Source organism: Micromys minutus (assembly GCF_963924665.1).
Source record: "Micromys minutus genome assembly, chromosome: 8".
Lineage (NCBI taxonomy): Eukaryota > Metazoa > Chordata > Mammalia > Rodentia > Muridae > Micromys > Micromys minutus.
Genome location: NC_137977.1, coordinates 67,376,745 through 67,388,357, shown reverse-complemented (window position 1 = coordinate 67,388,357; position 11,613 = coordinate 67,376,745).

The following is an 11,613-nucleotide window of genomic DNA, read 5'->3' as shown; positions in this document are numbered from 1 at the left end:
AATAAGTATAATTCATCTGCTTAACATTAAAAGCAACTAAACTTTTATAGCCTTCCACATTAGACTTTTCATATGAGCAAGTTGACAAATGAGAGAAAAAATGTCCGGTTAGACTATGCATCTTGATTTTATATTCAGATATATGGTAAATATAACTATAGATAAAGCCTCAGAAAGACAAGCATTCAGCGAGATCGGGCGTGGCCATCGCTGGCTCCTCGTTTTTCTTCTTTCCCCGAAATGCCAAAGTGAGATAAGAATAATTGAACATTTTGTACATTTTTAAAGCAAAGAGATCTCAGTGGGTTTCTGTGGACGGGGTGATAAAGAAGATCCTTTTAATGAATATTTTTAATATCTTATAATTTCTTTTTTTAAATTTATCTGTTTGCCAATCAGATTTGTTTCTAGAAAGTTTGCCATGTGTGCACAGTGCCTGCCCACCACTCTCGTCTTACCCCCCTCCCCCGTTTACCCGATGCACACAAATCTCTTTGACACATTTACGTCTATTCATATGTTTGGTTACCCACTGAGATCAACCCCGTCTGTGTTTCCAGGGGTTTGGAGCGATCCTCTCGAGCCTGGGCACGCAACTAAAGCAGTGGTTTCCTTCTCCCAGAATCTATGAGTAGCTGATAAGAGCAATGAAGAGTTGGGTCCCTGGAGTCCCTCCTCCTTCTTTGACTGGTTGAAGATGGAGTTCGTCTTGTTGGACTCAATGCAGGTACCAGCAGTTGTTGGAAGTTAACGGTTGTAATATCTGTGTGGAGTCTAAAGAGTGACATTTCTAAGCTCTTCCTTACTTGGTTTTTGCTTGTTGTTTGGAGGTTGTCTGAGCTCAGATATACCAAAAAAAAATCACCTTCTTAAATATAAATTTACCTGTGTAAGAATATTGTGAAATATAATGATTTTCTAATCCCTTTAAAATTCCTTCTTAGAAAGCAATTTATTCAGACCCTTTTCCTCTGTTTAAGCATGTGTTTGAAAAGTGGGGTCAAGCAAAGACTTGGAGAACTAATATTGGGATTCTGAGTTTCAATGTCCAAAAGTAGGTCTTAATATCTAAGGCTCTGGACTTAAAGAGTTAGCAGCTGAGAGTGATAAAGATGGTTCAAAGTTCATTCACTGGGTAACTTTTTTGAAGTTCCAAGAGGAAAGCACCATCTCGAGTGGTCCTCGTGGGTGGCCTGGTCTGGGAAACTGAAAGGTTCACATTCCCTGAACTCACTGTCCACAGTGCAGGAGAAAGAGAGACTCTCAAAATGTCCCGAGTAAGAATTTCCTCTCGCCAGGCTTGAACTCCTCAGAAGAGTTGGAGAAGAAAACTGCTGAAGCTCGAGTCTCTCCACAGTCCAGCATTTTATGACAACCTCCAGCATGAGGCCAGAACAAGTTCCCCTGCTGTGAAAAACGTGAACTCTCTTCTTCCATCGGTCCATCCATCCCACCTCCCAAACTCACATGTAGGGAAAGGAAAGCTAAGAGGCTCACTAAGGTGCTCCTCCCCATTTGTAAACACGCAGCTAAGAGGGGCTGTGTGTTAAAGAAATCCTACATTTAAAGACCCACTTCAGACTGCTTGAGGGGGTCCGTCTCAGCCCTAAAAGGCATCAGGTATTTTATTCTTTGCATAGATGCACCCACTCTGTGTGTGAAAACGTCCTCACATTAGAAGATAGCTTTCAGATGAATTGAGCAGCTCAGCGTTTGAGGAAGCACTCACACTGCTATGCATGTGGGGCTTTTGAATGTAAGCTCCCTGGCATGTACTGCATCATGGACTTTACGGATGTAAACACACAAAGTTATTTAAACCCAACCTTGACTCCTTGGGAAGACACACAGTATAAATGTTGAAAAGTAATAGATGAAAAACCAGTTAGCATCTTCAAGGAGAAATACAGAGCTCCTTACTCCTCAGACATAAACCACACCATGGAGATTGTGGGCCTTCGCCAGCCAGTGTGACTTAGTGACAAGTGCCCGACGTCTCTCTCTTTTTAAAATAGCTGATAGATGAGGCAAGGAGATGTATCACTTTTTAATTAAGCTCATGTCAACTTGTGAAGTTTATTTCAGTACAAATCTGTTGACCAAAGTCTTTTTGAAGAAACTGCCTCTGTTGAGACTTAAGTATTCATGGGAAATTTCACAGTCAGTGTGACGGCCCTGTGAACGGAGCCACCACATTTCAACCAGTACTGGCAGCGTGGTTTTCTATTTGCCCAACATATTTATGGAAATGAGTTCAAGATCAATCTTTGTTATTTTGTATTCCATAGCAGCTCACTGCCCTGAGGGGAAAGAAGAAGAATTCTGACATAAATCTTACAAGACTCCACCTGAACCCCAAATCCCAGCACAGTGCACCCACAACCTAACTCTGACCCCAGGCTGAGCACTCAGAGCCTGCTAAACATGTCCACCAGTATCACTGATTAATCAATTTTAACTGCAGATTGTGGTCCTTATGACCAGGGCCCATGCCACTAGAGAATAAACATTGAATGGCATTCTGAAGATTAACATGAAAATGGTTCTAGCAGGCTGAAGGAACAGGGAACAAAGAAAAGAGCATTTGACCAGGCTCTTCACCCAATTTGGAGAGGGTGGGAACCAACAGGCTGAGGAGGTAGCTTGGTCAGTAAGGTGCTTTCGGGGACAACATGAGGACATGAGTTGGGAATCCCTCTCCATCTACATAAAATGCCAAGTTTGTCAGCTCATGCCTGTAATCACAGTGCTGAGGCAGAGGTAGAGACAGGACAATCCCCGGGGCTTGAAGATCAGCAGGTCTTGCCAAATTAGTGAGCTTCAGGTTCTCTGAGAGACACTGTCTCAAAGATTAGACTGATATAGATGAGTGGCAACCAATAAAGTCAACCTCTGGCTTCTTCAAGTGCCTGCTCTGTGTGTTTTCACGTGCACATATATGCAGACACATACACACAGACACAGTATGGAATTAGAATATGCATGACATCAGCATCACAGTTATGCTTGTGCAGATCTGAAGGGCTCCCACTGAATTCGCACATGCCGATTGCATTTACAAGGATGACTGGACTATGGTGAGAGCCCCAAACAACAGCCAAAATCTTGTTGAGATCTAAGTGGGTTCAGTAGTCTTTTAAGTAGACACAGTTGGAGCTCCAGCAGAAGGCCAAATATGGCTAGGCAGACGTTCTGGAGAAACTTCCCGCCAGGCAGCAACGTGGACAATAAAAAATCCATCTCTCACATGGCTACATACAGCTTCTCTAAACATTCTCTGAGAACATCCCCTTCCACCTTCTTCCCAGTTCCACGTTGATGCTGTCAATTATTTCCCATGATTCCTCTGAAGTCATAACCAGTTCCTCCACTTAAGGACCTGAATACATTTCTATGTCTGCTGGTGGAAGTCTTGCCCAAAACTAAGAGCTAGACTCAGAGTTTAATCATCACACTGAATGTACATGGTCCAGCAAGAACAATGGAAGTTCTGGGTGTGTCTTCCTTTTCACACCCCACATCACTGCATCCCCTTAGCCCCACATCCCCACATCTCTGCATCTCACAGCAGTTCCTGGGACTTCAATCATAATGGCTCCCACAGCTATTTCTCATTGGTTCTAAGCTTTATCATTGAAGTCTTTAATATTCAAAGCACACCTTGCAATTTGTTTTTAAAAGAATGTGTGTGTATATGTGTGTGTGTGTGTGTGTGTGTGTGTACACATGCTTGTGGGTGCTCAGGAATGTGTGTGCACATGCCTATAGAGGACAGAGGACAACCTCAGGTATCCTTACCTAGAACCAGCCAGGTTTAGTGTCTCCCAGTGTCCTGGAGTTGAACAGTTAGGCTTCGGTGACTGATAAGTGACAAACGTCCTCTTCCTCCTCTTGCTCTGTCTGTCTGTCTGTCTGCCTGCCTCTCTCTCTCTCTCTCTCTCTCTCTCTCTCTCTCTCTCTCTCTCTCTCTCTCTCTCTTCCCCATCTCTCTTGTTGGATCACAGGGGGCCTCATTACACCTCTGATTTTTTTTCCCCTTGAGTTCTGAGGCTCACACTCAGATGTATGGGCTTTTAAGACAAATAAGTTACCAATGAAGACATTTCCTTAGCTCCACCTTCCAATATCTAATTGAAGTAATCCTCAGCTTTCATCTGCGTCTTTATTTGAGATGGTCAGCAACAACCCCCACCTGCCCTCAGGCTGCGTTGGGATGCACAGAGCCTCACCAGGACTGGGATTTGCTTGGGATCCATGAAAGCCCACACCTTACCAATCCTTTCTCCCTTTCTCAGTGCTGACAGTGGCTGTTTATGCATTGTAGCATTAAACTTTCACATGGTGTAAAACCAGCAAAGGCCACCTTAGAAGGGGAACATTTTACACAGCACAGCATCTTAAGCACTCCCTGCCAAGACTACCTTTACATGTTGGGTAAAGGTGCAGACCAGGACCAGAGTTCTTAGTGAGCCAATGTCCAGGTTAAATGAGGAGGCTTGAAACCAGTGACCAGATGATGACTGACAACCCCAGAAGGGGCGGCACAAGTAGGCTGTCTTGTCTGAGTGTCCTTTGGATGTGTGGAGAGGCCAAAAGAGAGGTTCAGAATTGCTTTGTCAAGATATGGGGAAAAGTGGGGAGAACAGATCTAGTGTAAAACAACAACCTGGAAAGAATGAAGTGTGTTTATTTAAAATAAAAGGTAATGAATTTTAGCCCTGTAGCTCCTGGCTGTAGACTGTGGTCACCTTGACACACACACACACACACACACACACACACACACACACACACACAATCACACAATGGTTTTTTTCCTTACCCTTTGTTCAGTTCCTGGGGAGACGTGGGTTCTGAGGTCAGTACACTTCATAGGGAATCTCCCCATGGCCTCATCCGATCATGGCACCCACGTGAGATTTCAAGCACAGCGGCATAATTAAAAATGTCACTATTATTGCAGGATTCCTTCTTTACTCTGGAGCAGGCGGAGCTGGGGCCTGGGGGCAAATGAGTACTACCTTGTTGTTGTAATATGAAAGAGGTTTTTGTTTTTAACATATTATGATGACTGAAGGCATTTCATTAAAATTGATCAGCCAGGTTTAATGCCGGGATTGACTGCTGTGAATCGGTGAATTTACCTTAAAGAAAAGCCAATTTGTGTCAAAAAATATCTCCCAACCAATCATTCACCCGGCGTCTGGAAGGTGTTTCTGTACCGACTGAGGGATGGTGCAGAGGGATCCTGGCTCAACCCTGGCTTTCTAAGATGAGAGATGAGAGTCCTGTCAGGGGCTGTGGGGACAGAGACCTACAGGGACGTCTCCTCCCTGAAAGATGCGACAGTTCCCTTCTGCCACCCGTGTGTCCTAGGTGAGGTGCCTATGCTATGTCTGTGTGCAGGAGGACAGCAGCAGAGGACACGGTGGAGCCTCAAGCAAAGTCACCCTGGCTCATTCAGGGTGACACGTGTCACCCCACTGATAGCACTAATAACAGTGCAAACCTGCAAGATTGTAAATGAATTTAAAGAGCCGTCATGTTGTTACATTGTTTCGGCATTAGAAAAGATAAACTAATGTATCAACTTAAAAAAAAAGAAAAGTATGTATGTGTGCCTGCTTGTTTGTAAGTGCAGCATGTGCGCAGTGCCTGCACAGGACACAAGGGTGTGTCCAGTCCTTTGGCACTTGGAACCGGCATTACAGGGGGTTGCGAGCTGCCTGTCCGGAGTACTGAAGTCCTGGGACCAAACCTCGGCAGCTGCAGGAGTTCCAGCCACTGAATCAGCTTTCCAGCCTCTTATTTTGGCGTTTACTTTTGAAATACTCCTCTTGTCTCACACCTTTTCTCTTTCTTATTTTGCCTTTTTTAAAACTCTTCTATGAGGCTGAGCTGTGGGTTTTCTGTTTGTTTGTTTTTGTTTTAAATGCAGCTAGCCTGGTGTTGAACTCGAGATTATACTGCCTGAGCCTCCTAGGTGCTGTCATTACAAGGACGCATGGCTGTGCCTGGGTAGTTCTTGTCTTTACTTTTCAATTTAGATCCATTTCTCAACCTGGAGACTCATATATAAGAAAGGATCCATTAAAAAGGACATATATCTTGTATAGAAAAGTTCAGGGTGAGTTTAATATCTCGAAAGATATTTCTTAATATATTAATGTATCATAAATTCTTATATTTCCCATGCTTACTCCAGTAATGTGAGTTCATTAAGAGCTATCAGAAGTTTGGGCTTGTGTACACTAATAATACAGATTTTAAGTTGATATTCATCTTGTGCTCATCTAAATAATCTTCCCATTTTAGTTTTAAGTTCCTTAACATTACTAACTATTTCCTTTTATAATTATCTAATGGAAGTTTCAAGGTTAAAAGTCTTTTCAGGAATGCAGTATCTCAAAAGTTATTTCTTAGTATATTAGTGCATCATAAGCTCTTCCATTTCCCATGCTTGCTCCAGTTTAGATGACTGTGCTCGATAACTTCTGTCAGTTTGGCACAGGCCAGAGTCATCTAGGAAGAGGGAGCCTCACTTGAAGATTTGCCTTCTTCAGCTTGATCCATGGGGATGTCTGTGGGGCATTTCCTTGGTTAATGATTGATGTGGGAAGGTGCAGGCCACTGTGGGTGGTCCCATTCTTAGGCAGGTGTCCCTGGTTACATAAAAAAGCAACCTGAGCATCCTAAGGAAGGCAAGCCTGTGCATAGTATGCCTTCATGCTTCTCTGCTTAGTCCCTGCCTCCAGATTCCTGTCACCAGCTCTGGCCCTGATTTCAGTCAGTGGCAGACTGTGGCATAGTCGTGTGACCTCAATAAACCCTCGTTTTCCCCGATGTTGATTTTGGTCAGTGTCTTATCACAGTAACAGGAGCCAAACTGAACAAACAGAAACAGAACCTAGGATTTATAAAGGCGTGACTGGTGAGACAGAAGCTTCTGGAAGCTTCTTCTGCCACTTCTCACTCATGAATGACGGGCTGTGGAGAACTTTAAGGGTCCCAGTCGCTTTTCAGATAGAGCAGGAACCCTCTAGGTAAATACATACCCAGTGATCTTATTTTAATGCCATTAAACTGATACATATTGGGTTTAAAATAAGATGTTTAGTTCTTAATATAAAATGTCTAATGTATATCACACATAACTTAATAGTATGGTAGGCACGCACATATTTATAATCAGTGTGTTTGAATATGTACATATAACACACATAATCAAATGATGCATACACTCATAGAAAATTAAGTAGCTAAAAAGAAACCTTTTGATTTTTATGACCATTTCCCCCCAAAATGATGTTTATTAAGACACTACTTTGTGACACAGCCATTGGTGGATGAGGCTCATGCTGTCTTACTCGGTTATCGGAACACTTTAATAAAAGACTGTTGTCAGTGTGCTGCTGCTGAGTTGTCACAGGGCCATCTTCCATGGTCTGTCCTACCGCTGTGCCTCGCTGGCCCTCAGCATGCAAGCTGATTGCAGCTGAGGTCAGAGTGCTGTGGTCTCAGGAGGGCGCACTCCAGTGAAAGTCCTATCCTGGCTTCTGGATAACTTGTACATTTATGAATATGTCATCATTAGTCCTAGACCAGTGAGGGAGTGTCACACCGTTTATATTCTGCTAAGGAACCTCTCTCAAATGGATGTTTTGAAAAGTGTCCTTACTCTGGGGATAATTCGATAGAAAACACTTATTTTGTTTTCTAAAATGTCATGGTGCCCATGCATGACAAATGTTACTGAGGCATGGTAGGAGGGAGACGTGCTTTTAACTTCCAATGATGATGTCACTCTCTGGGGAAAGCTAGCTTTCTGAAAGATAAACTTATGATTCAGATAACAAAACTGGGGACAAGAAAAATGTCTAAGACGAGAAGCTATAATGAATGCACATTGCACAGAGCAATGTGGAGCCCACACAGGGCTAGAGCATGCAGAGGAGGAGGTGAGAGCTGAACACTGAGGTGCTCTGACAGTGGGCCTCAATGCTTAGACCCAGTGAGGCCGAGAGGCAAGGCGGTAGCTAGCAGCAGACCTGAGAGGTCACAGCATCTCTCGTGTAAACCCACATGATTCTATGCTCCGGGCCTGATGGGGGGACACGAGGACCGTGCTGAAGGAAGCCAATCATGTAAGACGCCCTCATCTGAAAAATTTTCTTTCAGGTATGAGTTCAGAGAGAACACAGTTGAGTAAACCTGGAGGTGGGGACGTGATATCGAATTTACTATGAGCAAATGCATTGAAAGCATGCAAGGGACTTAACCAGGAAGCAGTCTGAGTTTCTCAAGGTTAAGTGTGTTTCCTAGGGTAACAGATCAATTATGCATGATAGCGACAGCCATGTTCTCTCACCGCGTTCAGTGTGCCGGTCCATGGCAATTGTGGGCACACTTTGCTGTTTGTTAATCTCTTAAAATCTCTAACCTGCTTTTGGAAACTGACTAATCCCATGCCGATCCGAGTTGGGTCCTCTTCATTTAACTGTTAACACGTCTGTTCACTTGCCAAACACGGAGAGTATGGCTGTCTTAAAAGTAGAATTGAAGTTCAAATTTCCTGTATAAAAATGTGTCTAAAGCATTAGCTTAGCAGTAATCACTAGCAATATTGTTATTAACTAGTTCTGATAGTAATGGTATTAGATAGAAGTTGATGGAATGTTGATACATCATAATTCTGTGGCGCCACCACTTGTTCACTGCACAAGCACTAGAGTGTGGAGCAAAAGCAAAACCAGAAATACAGAAGCCCATTGGACAGGCTGGAGAGATGGCTCTGCAGTTAAGATCATGCATTACTCCTGCAGAGAACATGGGTCCCACCGTCCACTGTGGGCAGCTCAGCTCACAGTGCCCCCTCTGGCCTCCGTGGGCATTATGAGTGCACATCAACACATATGCACATTGACACAAAAAGAAAAAAGTAATAAAAATGTAATATATATGTTAAAAAGTCAATTCAAACAAAAACAATCACTGATGATACTTTATTCTGACTCAGAAGATGGGTTAATATGATGTGTGGTGTTTAGCACCTGCTATTATTATTATTTCTAACTCAGTCTTGGAAGTCATGTCTGGTATACTGTTCCTCAGCAGGAAACTAGCCTTTATCTTATTGAATCTTCTGATATTAGAAATTTGTTTATTATTAACTTTCAGTTTTATTAACCGCTAAGAATATTGAAAATTCTGGTCATGAAAGCTGCATATCTTCATAATTAGCTCCTAGAAATCAGTCATTCAGAAGATAATTTCAAAGTAAGTTGAAGGCCTGTTTCCCAAAGTTTTGATAATTACAGATTTGTAGACTTTTTAGCTCCTTATTTTGAATGCTATTTTTCCACCTTAAAACTGAAGCGTTTATGTTTTATATTAACACACGACCTGTTCTCGTACTTTAACTGGTAATTTCCTCACCCACATCATAAATATTCAAGCTATGCATGATGGCACATGCCTTTAATGCCAGTCTACATAGCATCCAGGGCTACATAGCAAAAACCTGTCTCAAAAATATTTTATCCATTTTTTAAAATTTTTGTTTACTGTGCATTATGATAAAGTAAAATCTATAGATACTTAAAATTTCTCTTTTTTCCTGCTTAGAAAGAGCCTCTAGTTCTTCCACTCTTTACATGGACAAGTGTATTTTCTGTTTTATGATGGTTATATCCCTGCATATTTCTTATTACTTATTATTATAGTTACTATTCTTTTATAGTTTTAAAAACTTTAGCTGATTTGGTAAACTTGGTTGCTCTGTGCGTTTGGGCAACACTAACTGGACCATGAACACTTAAAATGGAGGACAGCTTGTAGGGAGAGAGTGCAAAGAGTTATGGGTGAGTATAAATGTGACATAAAACAGGTTGTATAAATGTACGAAATTTCAAATACTAAATTAAAAATATTTCAAAAAAATCGAGCGTAAAATATGAAATATCAGCAACGAAACAGCATTAGCAGACTATTTGTGATGTCAACAAGCTCTTACAATGGTATCTATGGGATCCATATTGCTTGATGGTTTGAAATCACTGCTTTGTCACATTAGGAAAGCCCCAGTATACCCCAAGTTTATCGAAGGTAAGTGTGAAATGATACCCAGACACCATTTTTGTTCACCATCTCCTCTTACCAATTGTCACGATGGATCCAGAGGCACAACACTAGGATGTCACAGTGCTTATGGATTTCTTATTGTTCTTATTGTTTATTCTACTGATCTTCCAAGACTTCTCAATAGACGGGTCAAAGGGGTCACTGAGATGGTGACTGCAGGTTTCTGACTTAGTTGCATTTCCTCTCTGTGGTAATGTGAGTTAAATATGAGCCCAGTGTATTTTCATTAGTTGCTTTTTGGTAACTAATATTTATTGGATACTTCATTTCAAAATCTCACTAAACTTATTTTTATGGATTCTTAAACTTAATTTTAGGTAATTTTGAAAACATTTATTTATCATACAGGTAAGAAATGATTGTTTTTTTTTCTTTTGGGTGTGTGTGTTGAAACAAGGCCTTATGTAGCACATGCTAGTTTCAAACTTATGACGTACTCAGGTTGGCCTCGAACTCCTGATCTCTCTGGTTCCTCATCCTAAGTGCTAAGTGATTTTAGGCAATCACTACTATGCCTGTAATTTTAAAGGGAGTATATTTTAAAAGACTGCCTTTACATTTATATTAATTGAGCTATTGGTCAATTATGAGTTGTTTTATATTCCACCTATATGTTTTCTTTCACAATGTCAGATTTATTTTGTTTTCATTTAACTTATTGATTTAACTATTTCCTTTTTATGTCTATGTAATTTTGTTTAAAAATAAAAAATATTCAGTGCTTCAGATTAGTACATGTAGTTCCTAGTTTGCATCCAGCTGTCAATCTGACATAGCCTAGTCTGAGGGAGTCTCAGTTAAGGGACTGCCTGTGTCATTCAGGTTGACCTGTAGCCATGTGAATGCAAGAGAACTCACCTGATTGGTGAGTGAGTGTGGGTCCCAGGAAGGTGGGTCTGCTAGAAAGCTAGCTGAGCGAGCCAGAAAGCATTAGCATTTCTCCATGGTTCCTGCCTCAGTTTCTGTTCCAGCTTTCGACCTGACTTCCCTAGACTATGAATTACAATGTGGAAGTGCAAGCCAAATACATTCTTTCCTTTCATGGTCTGCCTGTGGTCTGAGTTTATCAGAGCAACAGAAGGCAATCCAGAACAGAGTCACATCATGTGAGTTCAGACATACACACCGATGATTTCTACACGTTCTGCAGTCATATTTTCAGGAGTGTTGCCCTGTCTCAAGATACAGATGCTACACACACCTTCAGCTCTGACCTTCAGAATCATTCAGAGCTTGAGGCCAGCCTGTGCTACTGAGAATCTATCTCAATAAAACGAGACAGACAAAACACAACATCAACAGGAGATTCTTCTAGGATATTGATTTTATCCCAGCATAATTTTTTCTGTATAGGTAATATAGATCATCAGGGGTAATGTGACACATTTATATATATATATATATATATATATATATATATATATATATATATATATATATATATATATATATAATTTTAAGATGCCATATCAA